General features: G+C 50.6%; 1 long non-coding RNA gene across 1 annotated transcript in view; it reads right to left on the reverse strand.

The window, feature by feature from the left end:
- Positions 1 to 4,268: 4,268 nt before the first annotated feature.
- The window catches only part of LOC142008532 (uncharacterized), a 30,767-nt gene continuing 15,148 nt past the window's right edge, over positions 4,269 to 19,887 (reverse strand). Inside the window, exon 3 of the long non-coding RNA XR_012644172.1 lies at positions 4,269 to 4,345. This is a non-coding gene — a long non-coding RNA (uncharacterized LOC142008532). The remainder of the gene's footprint in view (positions 4,346 to 19,887) is intronic.

Raw genomic sequence — 19,887 nt, forward strand, 5'->3', positions numbered from 1 at the left:
AGGGAACGCGGAGACGCTCTGCACAGCACCAGCGGATCTCCATGGTCTCATGCTCTAGCCAGCCTTAAAGTGGCAGCACATCCTGCAGACCCTGTCACACCAAGCCAACGGCGCCACACAAGCAGGGACACAAGCCAGGTGCCAAAATGTCCCCACGCCATCCCCAATCCCCGTGTGGACACCCAGACCTCTGTCACCTGCCCCACTCCCCATGGACAGCATATGGCAGCCCTGCGACGCAGAGGGGCCATGCAGGGACGCAGGGAGACAGACATGGGCTCACAGCTCCCATCCCACGACCACCCCATGCACGGCACCCTCAGCATCACGCAGCCCTCTGTGCCGTTGACCTGTCACAGCACCAGCAGGGCCACCTACCACCACTACAAGGGACTCACTGGGAAGCACCTGGGGTGTCACACACCCTTGCGGCAGGGCAGGACGGGCAAGCCCAGGATGGGTGGGGGTGGTACACACTTCTGCCCCCTTCCCAGGCAGGCTGGCCACACAGCCACGCCTCTACCCCAGAGATGCTGTACCCCAGAGATACACCAGCATGTGACACCCAGCACCCGCACCTGCAGACGGTGCTGCGAACCACACGTCTGTGGGGAGAGCCTCAGGAACAGACTGGCCCTGCACAGCCCCCACGCCACCCACACGGGGACCCCTGGGTCCGGCGAACCCCCCACCTGCCATCCCATCTCGCCCTACCTGGCCATCCATACAGCCACACCACCCCAGGGCCAGGTGGGACCTATGCAGCCCACAGGTGGAGGGATTACTGCCCTCCAAACCCCCAAGGGAGCCCCGGGTGCACCCTGTGCAGAAGCCCTCCCACACCCCTGCATCCCCATCCCTATCCCATGCCACCCCCAACATAGACAGGGCACCCCTGTGCATGGGTGGGAGAGAACGGTGCAGCCCAACAATGGCGTGCCTGCCTCAGCCACATTGTTTATTTTTATCCGGGAGCAACCTTACTCATCTGTATTGCTCTGTTCCCCGAAAGGGCTATCACAGCAATGTAAGTAAACTTCGCTTATGGAACCAGCACCCTCCTGTCTGTCATGCCTGCGGGGGTGGGCTGAGGGGAGGATGGGCAGTGGGGTGTGGTGGGGCTGAGGTAGTGCAGCACCCAGCAGCCATGAGGAACTGGCCCACTCACGGGACCTGGGGGACAAACTCCAGCTGGCGGGCATCCCAAATGAAGAGCGCTGCAAGGTCATCCTTGGGGCTGGGGGCTGCCTCGGGCTTCTCATAGTCAGGCATGTCCTTGTCCAGCCAGACCTGGGGCAAGGGCCCTCCCTGCCCTCAATGAGGTTCTTCAGCACGCGGCAGGCCACTTTGACCTGCATGACATCCTCCACTCGCATGTTCACGAATGTCAGGAGGCTCCAAAAGCACGGCCACGAGCGAGCAAAGGCACACGCCATGGGGGGTGAGCACCTGGGCCAGGTGGCCATTGAAGAGCCCCTGGGAGGGGTCAGGGCGCCCAGTGTAAGGCCGCATCAGCCACGACAGCAGGGGGCAGCCTGGATCACCCAGCACACACAGTGCAGAAGAAAAAGCAGTCAAGTGGCACTTTAAAGACGAGCAAAATGGTTTATTAGGTGAGCTTTCGTGGGACAGACCCACTTCTTCAGACCATAGCCAGACCAGAACAGACTCAATATTTAAGGCACAGAGAACCAAAAACAGTAAGCAAGGAGGACAAATCAGAAAAAGATAATCAAGGTGAGCAAATCAGGGTTGGGGGGGAAGGTCAAGAATTAGACTGAGCCAAGTATGCAGACGAGCCCCTATAGCGACTCAAAGTTCCCATTGCGATTTAAACCACATGTTAATGTGCCGAATTTAAATATAAAAGCCAGCTCGGCTGCTTCTCTTTCCAGAATGGTGCGATAATTCCTCTTCAGTAACACACATACCTTGAGGTCATTGACAGAATGCCCCATTCCATTAAAATGTTGACTAACTGGTTTGTGGATCTGGAGTGTTTTGATGTCTGTTTTGTGCCCATTGACCCTTTGTCTAAGGGAGTTAGAAGTCTGTCCAATATACAAAGCATCTGGGCATTGTTGGCACATGATGGCATATATGATGTTAGTAGAGGAGCATGAGAAAGTGCCCGTGATTCTGTGAGTAACCTGGTTAGGTCCAGTGATGGTATTTCCAGAGAAAATATGTGGACAAAGCTGGCAACGGGCTTTGTTGCAGGGAAAGGTTCCAGGACTGGTGTTCCTGGGGTAGAGACTGTGGCTGTTAGTGAGGATCCTCATGAGGTTGGGAGGTTGTCTGTAGGAGAGAACAGGCATGTCACCCAGGGCCTTGTGGAGTGTAGCATCCTGATTAAGAATAGGTTGTAGGGCTTTAATAATTCGTTGCAGTGGTCTGAGTTGGGGGCTGTAGGTGATGACCATTGGTGTTCTGTTCTTGGCTTTTTTGGGCCGATCTTGGAGTAGCTGGTCTCTGGGTATTCGTCTGGCCCTGTCGATTTGTTTTTTTACTTCTCCTGGTGGGTAATTCGAAGAAGGGTGCTTTTGAAAGTGGTGTTTCCTTTCAAATGAACTCCCTCTACATGGCTAATTTGCCTTTCAAAATCAGCTCTTCCGCAAGCAAGAGCCCATGTGAGTATGCAAATGAGGTGCAAGATATTTAAAACTGTGCCTCATTAGCATTTCTGATTGGCCGTATTTGCATGCTCCTTCTGAAAGGGAGGGGCAGTGTAGCCACAGCCACAGTGCCTCTTTCAAAATAGGACCTATTTCAAAATAGCTGTTTAGAAATAGGTGCTATTCCCCATGGCGGTTACCAAATTCAAAATAACTCAACTGCTACTTTGAAATTTTTTAACTAGTGGTTGCATCAAGTAGACTCTACGACCATTATTTTGAAATAACAGATGTTATTCTGAAATAACTATGACGTGTACACATACTCCGATTGTCTTGGAGAAACAGAAGTGTGAATGGGAAGCAGTCTTATACTTACATCTCTTGGGGGGGGACAAAAAAAACATTTAAGATTTTACACTAAAAAAATTAAAATAACATTACCCAGAGCTAAAATTCCAGAGCTAAATTTGTGACAACACACATATATCTCAAGTAACGTCTTTAAGATATTGATATTAGATGGTATCAGCCCTGTTTGTGTTCATTATTTTACACACATAAGATATATGGTGTGTGTGTGTATTGCATAGAGACCAGATCCTAAAAAGCAGTACTCGCTAGTGATAAAAATCAATTCTGTGTGATTTGAGTTACATAGCTATAACAAAATGACACTGATTATTTTTCAAAAAGTTAATTTCATTCTCGTTTTTAAAAGGGCAGATTAGATGTTAATGTTTAAAATACTCAAGCACATACTTTTGTAATGGCTTTATTTTGACTGTATTGTCTCTATAAGCCTGACATGCCATCCAAACTTAAATGTTAATTGAAACCATTTGAACTTCTATTTAAAAAAATTCCATTCTGATAGTGGAGTTTTCTTTAAAAATAAGAATAATCAACCTATTCAAGCCATCACTTTTTACTGCATTAATCAATTCAAAATGTCTAGTTTCTTCAGTATAATATATGCCAGTTCTTAAGGATAGGAAATTAACATAAATCACTTGCTCCATGGTAGAGTTTTTTTTTCTCAGATAATCACTTAACAGTAAAACGTGATAAAAATCTCACTTCTTCATATTCAGGTTTTCCCTTTTTCTGCACCCAATCATTTACAAATTTGTCATTCATAATGGTGTGAGATGTAATATAACTCTCTGTCCTTCAGATCTCTTGTTGTGAAAATGGAGTGAATGAAAAGAGAGCAGGAATATGCGATAACTGCATTTTGTGGTAGTAGCAGTTAAAAACCACATGAACGCACATGATTGCCCCAAGCCTGTTTAAAAAAAAAAAAACTTTGTTAGCTAGGCTGCATTCTGCTCTCACACCAAAGTAACTACACTGACTTCCCTGAATTTACTTCCAGTTTACGCTAGTGAAAGTGACATCAGAATCAGGCCAGTAGATTCCATCTCCCTATGCAGGTATGTGATACTGTTCTTAGCTAAAACAGGGTGGTATTTTTCAGACAGTTTATTCTCCATAAAAATGCAGCTTTGGATGACCCAAAGGTATTCCCAGATTTGGCATGAATAATTCTGGCCATTCATAAAACAACCAGAAAAAGAGAAAGAGGTCATGGGGCTGCGCAGTTGCCACTCCACCCAGCCACGTCCTGAGCCCAGTGGTTGAGTCACTCACCTGGACGATGGGAAACCCCACTTTAACTTTCATCTCTGGACCAGACACAATGGACTTCTTTGATTCACCAGAAATTCCTAAAAATGTCAGAATCACTTTGACTCAAACTAATATTCTGTTTTCAGAACTGCCCCCAACCTGAAAAATCAGTGTTTTGTCCATTTGTATTCCTAACTAAGACTATCCAAAGCGTCTTAATCTCACTATCTGAAACTCCTACTAGTCTGGCCCATGTATTAATTTCGGGGTGTGTCTCCAATCTGGATGGTAACAAATCTTTGAAATAGAAATGAATCTTTTTTTCACATACACCTGGACTCACACAAATTAGGAATTATTCTCCTGGTGTCGATGGAGTTGCACCAGTGTAAAACTAATATGAATGAATAGAGAATTAGGGCTTTGGCTCTCTGTGAGTCTTCCAATAACCTTAGACAGCTGTTGAGTGAAGCCTATTGGAACTAGCTGCTTAGGGAGAAGAGGAGCCAATTATTTAAAGTTAAGCATGCGCAAATATTTGCTTGACTCATGCACACAAATAACACAAAATACCATTGCCTACCCAGCCAAGTAGACACACAAATACTTGGTTTGCTTGTTCACATTTGGCATTTGTAGGTATGAATTAGGCATGTGTAAATATTTGTACATGGCTGACTTTGAAATTTGCTCCAAGATTGGAGCTATGAGAACTATACGGCCAAAGCACCAACAGCCACATTCTCAGTCAGTGAAAGTCAGTGCCCAAACTGACAACAGCTGAGGCAATGTCCCCTTGTCTTTGCTCAGGAACTGCCTGGCAATTGGGTGTGACCATGAGTGAGAGCTAAATAACACCCAAGTGACTCAAAAATTATTTTTAAATTAAACATTCGTGAGCAATGATTTCGATTCTATTTCTCATTTGAAATTAATTTTTTGTAAAACCACTAGTCCCCATAGTTTCTGCCTTGCACCCTTCCTCACCTAGCATTGCCAACCCTCCTGGTTTCACTGAAGTCCACTGGAATCAAGCCCTGCCTCCTGGAGGCTACTGTAACCAAACCAGGAGACTTTGAGTGCTAACAGTCCAGCAACACAGCAGGGCTTCCTGCACATTCTCACTCTGCACCGTGCCTGGAAAGAGCCAGCACGGTCCCTGTGTTTCCTGTGAGGGTGAGAGCATCTGCGTGCTGCCCACTCTGGGTGCCATCTCCACAGCTTTTATTGGTCAGACACTGTGGCCAATGGGTGCTGCGGGGGCAGAGCCCAAGGATAGGGATGAGTGCAGAGCTCTCTGGTACCCTGTCTATGAGCTGCTGCCAGGAGTTTGTGCCAGTTGTTTTCAGGAGCAGCCTCACCTCTTCCTGCACCCCAAACCCTCCCACAGCCCACACCCAAACTGTCCCCGCTCCCACACTCAAACTCATCCTCAAAGGCTGCACCTCATCCCAAACTTTCCTCATGCACCACAGCCCCAGCCTCAGACTTGGCCCAGGCCACCTCCTATGGTCTGAACCCTCTGCCCCTACCCACAGTCTAAAGCCTACACACCTTTCCTTGCACCTCAGTTCCCATGGAAGTGAGTGAGCACTGAGGGGAGTAACTCATGCGCGGAGGGGAATGAGATAAGTAGGGATAAGGCTTTGTGGAAGAGGTGGGACAGGGGAAGGGTACCTGGGTTTGTGCCAGTAGCTAGCTGGCAACCCTGTCGTTACCAGTGTCTGGGCCTCCCCTCAGACCTAGGTCTGGGAGCTGGGCCGTGGCTCCTGGGGACTCAGAGCAAGGTAAGGGGGTGGAGGCTGATGCCATAGCTGGGACCAGAGGGTGGCAACTGGGAGCAGCCGCTGAGGCCAGGGCTAGAAATGGAGCTAGGTGCCCCTCCCCTCCCAGCCACGCCCCAGCCATGGTCCCTAAATGCAGTGCTTTTTTCTACACAAAAAAGTAACAGAACTCAAGCTCCAAACTACCCCCCAGGCTAACCCACCTGCAGCCCCAAACTGCCCTACTAAGGCCCCTCCAGCTCAACCCCCGGCAGCCACAAACTGCCCCCCAGAGCCCCACCCCCCATGCAGCCTCAGCTCGACAACCCTAACCCACCCCCCTCCCCAGATTTCCCCCAAGCACGGGCCTGGCTCAACCCCCCGTGCCATCCAACCCACCCTCCAACTCAACCCCCCGCCACAGCCACAGCTCCAACCACCCCATGCTCAACCCCCCTTGTGGCTGCATGGCCCTCGCTCAACCACCCCTCCTCCCCAGCATGGCCCCCTGTACCCTGGCTCAACCACCCGCATGGATGCATGGCCCTGGCTCAACCCCTGCCTCACCCTGCATAGCCACCCGGTGCCCCAGCTCAACCCCCTGCATGGCCCTGGCTCAACCCCCACTGCTCTGGTCCACTCCCCCTCCTATCCTCACTCAATGCCCCCTACAGCTGCATCACCCTAGCTCAATTCCCCATGCAGCCCTGGCTCAAGTCCCCACATGGCCACACAGCCCCAGCTTGACTTAACCCCCCACCACCGCCACAGCCCTAACCCACCCTAGGATTAACCCCCCACCCACCTCCCCAGCTTTCCCCACCCCCCGCAAAACCAGGACTCACATTTCAAAAGGAACACCGCGTGCTGCTGCTGCTTTGCTGGCTGTGCAGCTCCCCCCTACGTGCAGCCCCAGGAGCAGCTCCCTGACCAGCACGCTGAAAAAGCAGGGTTCAGTTTAATCGGTTTAATGGTCCGGCTGGCCTTTCAACCAATTACATCGAGCCCTGCTCTTTCCTCTGCTGGCAGGGAGCTGCAGGCGGATGGGTGGCAGCGGCACCTTTTACCAATGGCACTGGGAGAAAAGGTGGTGGAAGGCAGTTCCGCTGCAGTCTGCTGGAAGAAAAGCCCTGCCTAAATATGTCTCTGGGCCCCTCCAGGGGACCTTCGTTCTAAACACAGCCAAAACCAAAGGTAAAACCAATCTTTTTGGCTGTGCCCACGCTGGCAAGGGCATCCGGAAGAAGGTGGCGCTCTTCCGGAAGATCCCAGCAGCGTCTACACACAAACGCTGCTCTTCTGGAAGGAATCTGGAAGAACGCAACGTCTTTTCTGGAATCTTTACTTCTCTCCCAGTTCAGGAAACGCACACTCCTCCAGAAGAACCCTTCAGAAGAAAGCGCATGTAGATACCCTGTGAGCCCCTCTTCTGACAGAGCAGCATGCCACGGCAGCAGCCACAGGGAGCTCGGAGATGCTCTACCCAGCACCTGTGGAGCTCTATGGTCCCATGCTCCAGGCCCCGTTAAGGTGGCAGGGAGTCCTGCAGACCCTGTCGCAGTAAGGTGATGGTGTTGTGCAAGCAGGGTCATGAGCTGGGCACCAACACATCCCCACACCCATTCCTAGGGCAGGAACCCGCACCCCTGACAGCCCCCATGGACAGCACACGGCAGCTCTGCGACATGGAGGGGCCACGCAGGGAGACAGAGACAGGTTCACAGCTCTTGTTCCGTGACCCCCCCATGCACAGCACCCTTGGCGTTCTGTGGCCCTCGGGGCCCTTGACCTGTCACAGCACCAGCAGGGCCGCCCACCACTACTGCTAGGGACTCCCTGGGAAGCACCTGGCACATTGCACACCCTGCAGCCAGGCAGGAGGGGCCAGGCTGGGATGAGATGGGATGGGATGGCGCAAATCTCTGCCCCATTCCCAGGCAGGCTGGCCATGCAGCCACTTTCTAAACCCAGGCATCCCGCCCAGGAGCACCACCCCAGCACGTGGGTAAGCCCGCATGCGACTTCCAGGACCTGCACGCGTGATGTGAGCTGCACATCCACAGGAAGGGTCTCAGGAATGGACAGGCAATGCACAGCCCACACACCACCCATGCAGGGACCCCTGTGTCCGGGCAAGCACCCCCCCCCCGCCCACCAGCCCATTCCCTGCAGGGACTGGGGGCATGGCCCTCCATGCCCGACTGCCAGACAGACGCACCATCTCCCTATACCTGGCCATCCATACAGCCACGCCACCCAAGGGCCAGTCGGGACCCACCCACCCCAGAGGTAGAGGGATCACTGCCCTCTCAACCCCCGTGGAAGCCTGGGGTGCACCCTCTGCAGGACCCCCCCCATATATCCGTGTCCCCATTCCCGTCTGAATGTAGATGGGGCACCCCTGGGCATAGGTGGGAGAGACCAGCACAGCCTGACAATGGTGTGCCTGCTTCAGCCATATCGTTTATTTTATACGAAGAGCTCTTTAAGTCATTGGCATTACTTGGCACCCAAAAGGGCTATCATAGCAATATATGTAATTCTTGTTCAAGGAGCCAGCACCCTTTTGTCCCTCGTGCCCGGGGAAGAAGGCTGAGGGGAAGATGAGTGGGCGTGTGTGTGATGGGACTGAGATAGTGCACGGCCCAGTGGTCATGAGGAGCCAGCCTCAGGTGCCCAGGGACCTCTCACAGAGCCTCATGGACAAACTCCTGCTGGTGGGTGTCCCAAATGCAGAGCACCACAAGGTCGTTCTCAGGCCCAGGGGCCACCTGGGGCTCCTCACAGCCATGTATGGCCTTGTCCATCCAGGCCTCAGGGGAAGGGCCCTCCCTGCCCTCGATGAGGTTCTGCAGGGGGACAGTGCACAGGCCAGGCAGCCATTGAAAAGCCCCTGGGAGGGGTCAGAGCACCCAGTGTAGGGGCACATCCGCCATAGCAGACGAGAGTAGCCTAGGTCACCCACCACACACGGGGGCATGTTCACATGCCTGATCATGCACTCCCGCTGTGGGATGTAGGCCCTGGCCTCCATCCTGCAGTACAGGCTGGAGGTCTGGAACATGCACGCCTAATGGGCCAGGTCTGGGCTGCCCACACAGGTGTCCATAAAGCAGCCCCGATGGTCCACCAGCACCAGCAGCACAACAGAGTGATAGCCCTGGTGGGTCACGTAGCGGTTGGGGCCCCAGTCTAGGCTGCAAGTGATGATGTGCATCTTGTGAAGCACACCATCGCGGTGGGGGAAGCTGAGGCCCGCGAACCCCGTGACTGCCTTGTCCAAGTCCCTGACATGCATGAGCCTCTGGAGCAGCATGTGGGCGATGGCTGCTGTCTCCTGTGGGGGATGGAGTGCGGGCACACTCGTGGCTGTGCACACAGTTACCCCTGCCCGCTCCCAGGGGCTACAAGAACACTCATCAGCACCCGGAACACGTACACAATGGCAGTCATGAGGGAGGCTAGCGGCCATGTCAGGGCATATAGATGGGCAGGGCAAGGCTGGCGGTCCATGCCTCTGAGGTCCAGGGCTCAGCCCTGTGCAGTGCCTTGCTTTCCCTGCAAAGAGCAGAGAGTTCCACTGGCCTCCCTTGGAATTGACAGGGAGTGTGACTGGCAGCTGGCCGCAAGGCCATGCATGCCTGGGGCCTCCTCAGCATGTGACGGGGCTGATAACGTCAGGGGGCCCTGGCTGGGTGCAGATGGTGTGAACACCCTGGAAGGGGTTTGCGGCAATGTGACCCTGGGTGAATGTGCAGCCACTCTGTCCCGGAGCTTCCGGGGTATGGCGCTGAGACCTTACAGGCAGTTGGGGTTACAGGCTACTCTGCACCACACACCCCCCCACTGCTGCTGCACCTACCCCCACCCCCCGGCCAAGGGTCTCTGGCTGCCCACCTCTGGGTGACATGCCACCTGCCATCTTCCAGGGCCTTGCAGCCTGGTTCCTGACCATAGCAGGGCCAGCCAAGACCACCACCCCACCAAGGCCACATCCCCACTGAGGCTACACCCCCTCTGGACCCAAGCCCATGGTTTCCCCCCCCCAGCCCTACCTTCCCATGCTCCTGGCCCCCTCCATGCCCAGAAAGGAACCCTGGGCCTGCGGTGGGTGGGACTATCACAGCTGCCAAGGCTCACAGCCCTCCATCCCCTCCCTGGATTATTGCTCCCTGACTCTGGCCCCATCCCCCCATTCCAGTTGAAATGCCTTTCCCAGGTACAGACCCCTTCACTGTGAATAGTTACCCCCAGCACCCACAGAGATAATACACTCTGTTCTTTAGTGTTGTACTGTTCTGTTGTTTATTGTTAAAAGGTTCATGTTTTTTGTGAGCACCTCTGTGTCCCCGATTATTGTGGGGAAAGATTATGGGGATGCCCAGGTGCAAGTCACATTGCCCCACATTGGAAAGCCTCCTGGAAGACTTCCTGAATGTGGAGCCCATTGTAGTTAAGCTGGTGGTCGGGGGCTGCAGGGGGCTGCTCCTATGCAGGTCTGACCTCAGTCATCCAGCCCTGGGGAATGGTCCCCTCCCTGGCCTCAACCAGGTTGTGGAGGCCGGAGCAGACTGCCACAACCCAGGGGACATTCTCCACCCCAATGTCGAGGGACATGAGGAGGCACCTGGACCTTGCCTTCAAACATCCAAATGCACACTCAGTGGGGTAGCATGCCTATGTGAGGCCACCATTGAAGACCTCCTGGGAGGGGATAAGATGGCCCATGTAGGGCCGCGTAAGCCAGGGCTATAGGAGGCATGCCAGGTCGCCCACCATGAGAGGGGCATGGAGACATTCTTGATGGCACGTGCCTGCTGGGGGATTTAGGACCCACTTTCCATCCTCTGGGACAGGGCAGAGTTCCTGAATATGCCTGCATTATGCCAGCCCACATAAATGTCCATGAAGCGTCCCTGGTCATCCACCAATGCCTGGAGCATGATGGAATGGTACCCCTTCCTGTTGACGAATCAGCCGCCACTGTGTGCCAGGGTCCTGATGGCGATAAACATGCTGTCCATCGCCATGAAGCAGAGGGGAAAAGTGGAAAGTGGCGAACCCCATGACAGCTACATCTAGGTCCCCAGTGTGCATCAGCCTCTGGAGTAGCACCTGGCTGATGGCTCGGATGACGTGCAGCGAACAGAGAGCGGGCAGGCTTGTTGGTGTGAACAAGGGTGCCCCTCCCCACTCTAGGGCCACCTCTGTTTGCTCTCTCCCCCAGCCCTCCTGCCCTCTCTTCCTATCCCCTCCTTCAAGGCCCCTCGCCCTAGGCCCTCTATGCATCCCCCCCATGGGGCGGCCCTTCCAGCAGGGGGCCTGTGTGCAGGTGCAGTGTCCCAGTTCTCCTGGGACTTGGACTGGGACTGGACCTCCCCTCCCTGCTGCCCCCTCTCCTTTACAACCCTGGTCGCTGAGGGTCCCCCTTGCCCAGAGGCCCCCTCCTCCATGCCTGTGCCAGGCCAGGGTGCAAGTCATGCCCTACCTGAAGGACAGTGACTCTGACGGTCACCTTGCTATTCCAAACTGGTGCCCGATGGAGCAGTGTCTGTCTGGGGTGGCAAATTTCCATAGGGCGATGGCCACACACTTCTCCACAGACAGGGCTGCCCTCATCTGGGTGTCCTGGTGTCCAAGGATGGGGGCAAGCCAGGTGCGGAGCTCTATTAAGGTGTCCCTCTTCATCTTGAAGTTCTGCAGTCAGCGCACCTTGTTCCGCTCAGCCAGGACCACCTGGTCCCAGCAGCCAGCGCTGATGGGGTGGGTCCAGACTTGCTGGGTGGGCCTGTGAGGCCTTGACAGGGGCTATGGTGGGTTGGAGTCCCAGGTGTTGAGTCTCCAGCACAGCTGAAGGTGGAGAAGAACTGCCGGGAAGGCAGTCAGCAGGCATAGCTGGGCGATCCTGGGAGTCTGCAGCTGCTGCGGGTCCTCTCTGAATATCAAGTAGCCTCCTTTGGCATTGACTATCAACCCCCTTCCTCACATCCTGTCCCTTGACCTTTCCATGCTTTCCTGTCCCACAGCATTGATGACCTTCTGCTCTCAGCCCCGTGTTCCCTGCCTTTTGTTTCCCCTTTCTTCCACTGATATGGATGTTGAGTTTCTCCATCATTCGCTCTCTTCCAACATTCATTATTCTGCCCTTCTATCCTATCACAGGGTCTGATCTGCAACCAGCTTCCTCCACTCCTGCTGCTGGTCTGAAGAGTATCGTTAGGAGAAAACCATTCACTGATCTGCCTGACTTCCTCCACTACAAATTCGTCCTCTTCTACTTCACCTCTGCCCTTGTGCTAGCCAAACAACTCTAGTTTTCAGGCTTAATTGAATTCTATGCCCATAAGCTCAGCCGCCTTTTGCCAGCACTGACTCTCTCCTCAAACAGGTCCTTCCTCCTGCCTCCAGCTCTTTTGCTGTCAGGTTCACCGATGGGGGTGCTGGGACAAAAGGAACAGTTTTCCTGGGACCCAGCCACTCAGAGGGGCCCCAGGCTCCCGGCCACTGTGACTGGTATTGTGGAAGCAGCAGTGGTCAGAGCCTGGGCCCTTTAAATAGCTGCCAAAGTGCTGTGCTGCAGGATACACACATATTTGAGAGCTGCAAGGGGCTCAGCACCACACTTCAGGCAGCTCTGAGGGCTGGATATGCCTGCCCCCCCCCGGCCTTCTGCCCGAGGCCATGCCCCTTCCTTGGATGTGGAGCGGAGCCTCCATACACCTTGCCTGGGGGCCCACAGAAGCAGTCAATCCCCCCCCGCCCATTTGCCATACAGGATCTTGCTGACTTCTTCCAGCAGAGAACAGTATATGTGACTTTACCTTCTCCCTCCCTTTGGCTTGCCTTCCCTTCTCCTCCTTGTCCAGTCACAGATGCAAATCTACTCTCTAACCCCTTCACGTGTCCCAGTGACCCCATCCCATTTCTTGGTTTCATTCTCTTCTGTATTTTTCTCACTCAATCTCTCACTTTCTTCTGCTCCTTCCCGCACACTACAAAAAAGCCAACCTTGACTTTGCTTGCATCTCCACCACTGCCACATCTCCCTTCTTCACTGCATCTTTAAGTTCACTGACAGCGCTGGCTTGGCCACGTCTTTTCCTGGAATTCCATTTTTAAATGGCTCCAGTGCAGCTGCTGCAGCTCACACACTGTGAAAATGGCTCTTGCAGAAATTTCCAGTGACCTGTTCCTCACCTAAGCTGAGAACTTTGTACTTTGTCTTCATTCTCTTCGAACTGCCGGCTGCTTTTGACTGCTGGCATCCTTGGCCATGCTCTTGAAATTTCTCCTCCCTTGGCTTCTGTAATTGAGTCATTGGGAAGATCTGCTATCTTCCTAAATCAGTACTTCAGCATATCCTTTGGCACCTCCTCTGCAGTGCCAACCCCTCCAGTTGTGCAGGGGTTGGGAGGTTCCCCTGGACTCTCTCATTTGTCCCCTTCTCTTCACTCTCTGCTGCCTTTTGCTTGGTAATTTTATCCATAGAAAGAAAATGAATTGTCAACTAAAACTCTTATCCAAGCTCTCATCATCTCAGGTCTCAAATATTGCATCCTCCTTATCTCTGGATTGACAAATGCAACCTTGCCCTAGTCATACCCACCCAGCCTGCTCTGGCAAAGTTTTTATAGTCCTCGGCTGCTTTTTTGACCAACCCAGTCTTCTCTTTGAATCCCCCCATTAACTTTGCCTTTCCTATCATAACAAACATCAACTTTTGCCTTCATTTTCAAGGCCTTTCCTAGCCTACCCCACCCTACCTCTTATCTCCTGCCTCCAACTGATCAATGATGCCAGACTCCGTTGCCTATTTGCTGAATTTTCAAACAAGCACTTCACTTTTTCCCCTTACATCTAGGAGGAGCTCCCTGTGAACATCCACAAAGCTAGTGAACTATCCATCCTCCTTAAACTCTCCTTTTCCACAATGCTTATCATACTGACAAATATTGTCTTCTTGTTTTCTTGAACCCCATTAGCCTCCAGGGTTCATTTGCTGCCACTTGTTTTATATTTAGATTATCAGTTGTATGGGTCAGGGACCATCTTTTGGTTTTGTTTGCACAATGCCTAGCACAGATGGGATCTGGGTCCACTGGGACTCCAAGGCATTATGGCTATATTCATAATAAGTAATGTTAAATTATGAGCTACCACTCCCTGGATGATGCCTTCTGCATGGGAGGGACGAACTGCTGATGAGGTCATAAGTGTTTGTAGGGTGTTTGGCAGGATTTAGAAAATCACTTTTCGTTTGGAGGTTGGGGGGGGCATTGTTTTAAATGTGTGTATTGGAACAATTGGGGATGCACCTGGAGCTTGGGATAGACACCTTATATTTTAAAAGAAATTGTTGAAATCAATAGATCAGTATTACATTGGTAAGGTTCTGGAATGCATATTGCTGCTTACCTGAACATTTTAATGCCAGACTTAAATAAAAACGTGTAATGATTTTTAAATGGCCTTGTGACACTGGCCACCAGGTGCCAGCCCACTTTTGTCTTCGTATAGCTCAGTGGTCCCCACACTGCCAGATCTGCACCCCTAGTGGAGTGTGGGAAATGTTCAGGGAGACACAGCAGGGTCCAGGCCAGTGCCCATGAGGGGCAGGAGGGAGCACAGCCCAACTTCGCTTTCCCCTCAGCTCCTCTCCACTCTGGCCCCACCATCAGGTCCTCTCCACTCTGGCACCAGCCTCAGGTCCAGACCTGGCCTCAACCACAAGCTCCTGTCCCTGCAACCTTCTGCATCTCTGCTCCCAGCCGTGGCTACTTGCTCCAGCCACAGGCTCGTTCCTGGGTGCAGCCCCCAGTTCTGACTGTGGCTCTGCTTCTTGCTCCAATTGTATCACAAGTTCCCCTTCTAAATTCGGCCCCACCTCCCACCCTGACTTCTGAGGGGTGTACGCAACAGGTAAAGGGGCAGCGGACACAGAAGTCTGGGGACCCCGGCATAGATCAAAGTGTTAATTGTACAAGTGTGTATTCAGATATTTAAATTTCTTGAAAACAAGGGGAATGTTACTTGTATTGTTTTCATTGATCTGTTCTTACTATAATGTAATAGCACACACCTACATTGGAAATATCTCATAACTAAATAATTCGTCAGCTGTCAAAGAAGCGTTGGGGCATGCTGGTGTAGGATCAGAAAAGATACTAATTTGAAAACCAATGACCATGGTGGCGATGATCTGAGATCAAACTAAGTGTATTCCTCACACTTCATCATCAGAAGAAAAGTCCATGTTGGTAGTAACATTGCAAGCTTGTCTTCTGTGAGCAAAGATAAATATAGATTCAAAGGAAGATCTTTCATTTCTGGATTGTTTCAATTCTTATAGGGCAGAATAACTCTGTGAGAAGACTGACATCCCCAGCAACAATCTGGTACCCTGAAAATACTTTTGGAAGACTGGCGCTGTATTACGTCACTGCCACCATTGGGCAGTCCAAAACCCAATTCATCTGTTATTGTATTTTACCTGCTTTGGTTTCTCAATAACTCTCTTTTTCAAGCTAATAAACATTTAGTTAGGTCACTATAGAACTGGCTATTGTTATTGTCTTTGGTGTAAGATATAGAGTGTCAATTGATCTGGGGTAAGTTACTGGTTTCTTGGGACTGAAAGCCACCAGGGTGATGTGATTTTTGGTTTAAGTGAGCTAATATCAAAAATTGAGTTTGTCTGGGTAATAAGATAGATTGGAGAGGCTAAGGGAACTGTCTGTGACTTCCTGCTAAGGCTGTTATAGAGAACCAGGAGTTCCTATTTGTTATTGGCTTGCTGAAAACTATTTAACATATGCCCAATCTGCCCTTGTTTTCCAGCAGTCTGTCCTGAGAGAAACACTCTCAATTGTAACCCATTCCTGACAGTGCGACAGGCACGCTGAGGAAAATATGTAAGGAATATGACTTCCTCCAGTTATTTTATGCTGCAGCTTAGACCCAGTATGAATTTTCTATTACTAGCAAAGACTTCTTAAAATTATTAGGTGCTACTTTAAGAATTATGATGTGTGTGGAGGAAGGACTTCAGAAAGAAGTTTTACCTAAGAAAATAAGTCATTCTATAGTGTAGAAAACTATATTTGATGTTCTTCCTACATCTGCACTCTCAGGGTAGTCTCTGTTTAGTTACGCTTTCCCCCATGGAGACATGTTATATTTTCCACTATTCATTAAAACAAAAATAAAAGATTTTTGTCACATTCTTAGTGGTGATTGTGATGGGCCCTTTAAACAAAAAGTTAAATGTTATATATCCTGCTGGCAGGGAACGTCAAGAAAAGTAAAGTTTTGTGTGTGCATATACACTATATTTATACAAACACTGCCAGTGGGGTTTTATTTTCACTCTGTAGGAAAAATTATTAACGTACACTTTATTTCTCTTAGCATTGCATATTAGATATATGACTTATTATACATATCATACACCATGGCTATTGATGAGAAGCCTACATGAGAAGCCTCTGTCAACAGAAGTCACTGTCTGAAGGGATTTCTCAGCAAAACTTCTGTTGACAAATTGCATCTACACATAAAAGCAGATCAAAAGAGCAATCTGCTCTGTTGACAAAGAGCAGCCAAACTGCCTGGCCCTCTCTTGATAGAATGGCTGACTGCAAGCTCTGCAAATCAGGCTGTCTGCTGAACCAGAAGCCCTGTCTGTCAACAAAAGTTCCCCAGAGCATCTACATGGCTGTTTTGCGGACAGAAGACTGTCGGGAGAGGAGTTATATCTGAACAGGGAGAGGTATAACACTGCCAATGGATGTGATGGGTTTTGTCGACAAACTGATGACAAAGCGCATTTTGTACATAAATGCTCCAATTTTGCTGAGAACAAAAACCCAATTTTGCTGGGAAAAGCCTCTTGTGTAGACGTAGCCCATAAGAATACAGCAGTAGGAATTTACTGCTAATCAACTGCCCAGGTAGGTGATGGCAATTTGTAAAATGCTCAAATTAGAGAGGCTATGACAAAAGAATTCCCAATTATGTTTGGGCACCCAGAAATAACATTTTGAGATACCATTAGAAGCATCTAGTCTTAGAACCCATAAGGAGAGAGGCAATCCTATGGTTTATTCACAAATAGAGCACAAACTCTGGTCCAGTAAGCGAATATAGTTGAACCACTGCTTAATAGTGACCTTCTTCTTGGTAGTCCATTGTGTCCAATGATGACGTCTTGAGCTTGCACAGGCTCATCGGTTGTGGACTCATGTGGCTGAGGAGTCCAAACCTTGAATGGCATGGGCATTCACAGTAGAGGAAGGGAATTGTCCTGGCTCTGTTGGTGCAGCTGCTGCTGTTGCTTTCCTCCTCTCACAAGCATCAATCACGCATATGTGTCGCTGCTCTTCAAAGTTGTCATACACATGTCCTACGAGAACACGCTAGCTTGTTCGGTCTTCTGAATGCTGCTCTAGCTGCTTTGGCTTTAATCCAGCATGAGTAATGCTGCTCTTCATGCAGTCTTTATACCTCTTGCAAGGCCCACCTTGAATGCTTTTGCCCTTGGAGAGTTCACCATAGAGGAGTTGCTTAGGGATTCTTGGCTCCTCCATTTGTAGGAGGTGCCCTGTCCAGCAAAGTTGGGCTTTCAGAATCATGGCTTCAATGCTCGTGGTTCCTGCCCTGCCAAGGACTTCCAGGTTCGTGACTCTCTCCTACCAAGAAATATGCAGTATTGACCTCAGGCTGCATGTGTGGAAACGCTCCAGCAGTTTCACATGTTTTTTGTACAAGGTCCAGGTTTCACATCCACACAGGAGACTGGTCAGGACTACAGCCTAGTACACTTTCAGTTTAGTGTACTGTTGACTATTGTACTGATTCACCACTCATGCTCTCAAACGTCCTAGTGCCTGGTTGGCCTGGCAGACCCTGGCATTAGTTTCTTTGACGAGGGAGCCATCATTGTTTATCACACTGCCAAGCTACTTGAACTCGTCCACTGTTTTTAAATCTGTTTCTTCAATAGATGTTGAAGTGGGGAGAGCAGAAGATCCTGAAGCAGGCTGAATCAGTACCTTGGTCTTTCCTAGCCTGATGGTCTAACCAAAGAGGCGAGTGGCTTCAGCAAACTTGTTGATGACAAGCTGGAGATCAGATTCCTTGTGTGCCATAAGTGCACAGTCATCAGTAAAAGGGCTTCAAGGATGAGCCTCTCAGGCTTCTTGGTTTTAACATTCAGGCGACGAAGGTCGAAAAGTGACCCATCAAACCTGTATTTTATGTAGACTCCATGGTCCAGGTCCCTAACTGCGTGGCTGAGGACGCACGTGAAAAAGAGGTTGAATAACACTGGGGCTAGCACGCACCTTGCTTCATGCCCTTGGATATCTCAATTGGATCTGAGGACTTGCCATTCAAAAGAACAAAGCCAGTCATATCATTGTGGAACAGGCATATGAGGTTAATGAATCTTCTCGGGCAGCCAAATTTTGACAAGATAATCCACACGGCTTCTCTGTTGATGGTGTCAAATGCTTTGGTCAGGTCTATAAAGATGGCATATAGATACAAGGTCTGGTCGATGCACTTTCCCTGGACCTGACAAACAGCAAAGATCACGTCAATGGTGCTGCGGCCTGGGCAGAAACCACATTGTGCCTCTGGCAGGTTCTCCTTTGAGATGCTGGTGATCAGACAGTTGAAGATGACTCAAACCAAGATCTTCCCAGCAGTAGAGAGAAGGGAGATACCCCAGTAATTTACACAGTCAGCTTTACTGCTCTTGTTCTTGAGGAGCGAGATGACTGTGGCAGCCCTAAAGTCTTTGGGCATGTCTTCTTCCCAGATGCTGGTCAAAATGCTGTGAAAGGCTTCAGATGACACTGGTCCTTCTGCCTTGAAAATTTCAGCACAGATACTATCCATTCCAGGGGTTTTGCCAGAGCTGGTCTGGCTGGTTGCCTTTTTGACCTCACCCATTGTAGGGGGCAGGTCAAGACTATCATGGGTTTCTGGGGGATCTGGTCTAGGGCCACAGGGTTGACAATGGAGGGTCTGTTGGGAAGGTTGCTGAAGTGGTCTCTCCACCTGTCATTGATGCTGCTCTTCTCCCTCAGGAGGGACGTGCCATCTGCAGACAGGAGAGGTGTAGTACTTGGCTTTGAAGGTCCATATGCAGCTTTGATAGCACTGAAGAACATCTTGGAGTTCTTGGTGTCAGCGTAGTGTTGGACTTCATCAGCTTTTCTCTCCCACCGCTCATCTTGCATTTTGTGAAGTGCAGCCTGTGCCTGATTCTGAAGGTGCTTGCAACAGTCATGTTTGGAGATTGAGGACTGTTCATTTTGCCATACCAGAAATGTGTTCTGTTTTGTCCCTAAGATCTTCATGATGGTCTCGTCATTTTTGTCAAACCAATTTTGGTGAGCTCTCTTTTTAAGTCCTAATATCAATTTAGCTGACTCCATCACCAGGGTTTTAAACTGGTCCCACTTTTGTGTTGGGTCTCCAGTCAGAGGTCCATGGGACATCACCATGTTCTCAAGGCAGGATGAGAATTGCTCACGATGACCAATATGTTGTAGCTTCCCGATGTTGAAGGAGGGTCTGACAACCTTCAGCTTCTTGCGGTGCAGTGGTGTTATGTGCAGCATAAGGACAGGTCTGATGAGTCTATGATCAGTCCAGCATTTAGCTCCCTGCATGGCCCTGGTGATCTTAACATCACAAATGTCCTGCCTGTGACTGATGACATAGTCAATCAGGTGCCATTGTTTTGATCTTGGGTGCATCTATGTGGTCTTGTATTTATTGGCCTGCCTGAAGAGAGTGTTGGAAATTGTCAGGTCATTTTTTGCACACAAGCTCAGCAGAAAAAGGCCATTGGCATTCATGTTGCCAAT

Source organism: Carettochelys insculpta, chromosome 2 (assembly GCF_033958435.1).
Source record: "Carettochelys insculpta isolate YL-2023 chromosome 2, ASM3395843v1, whole genome shotgun sequence".
NCBI classification, from domain to species: Eukaryota; Metazoa; Chordata; order Testudines; family Carettochelyidae; genus Carettochelys; species Carettochelys insculpta.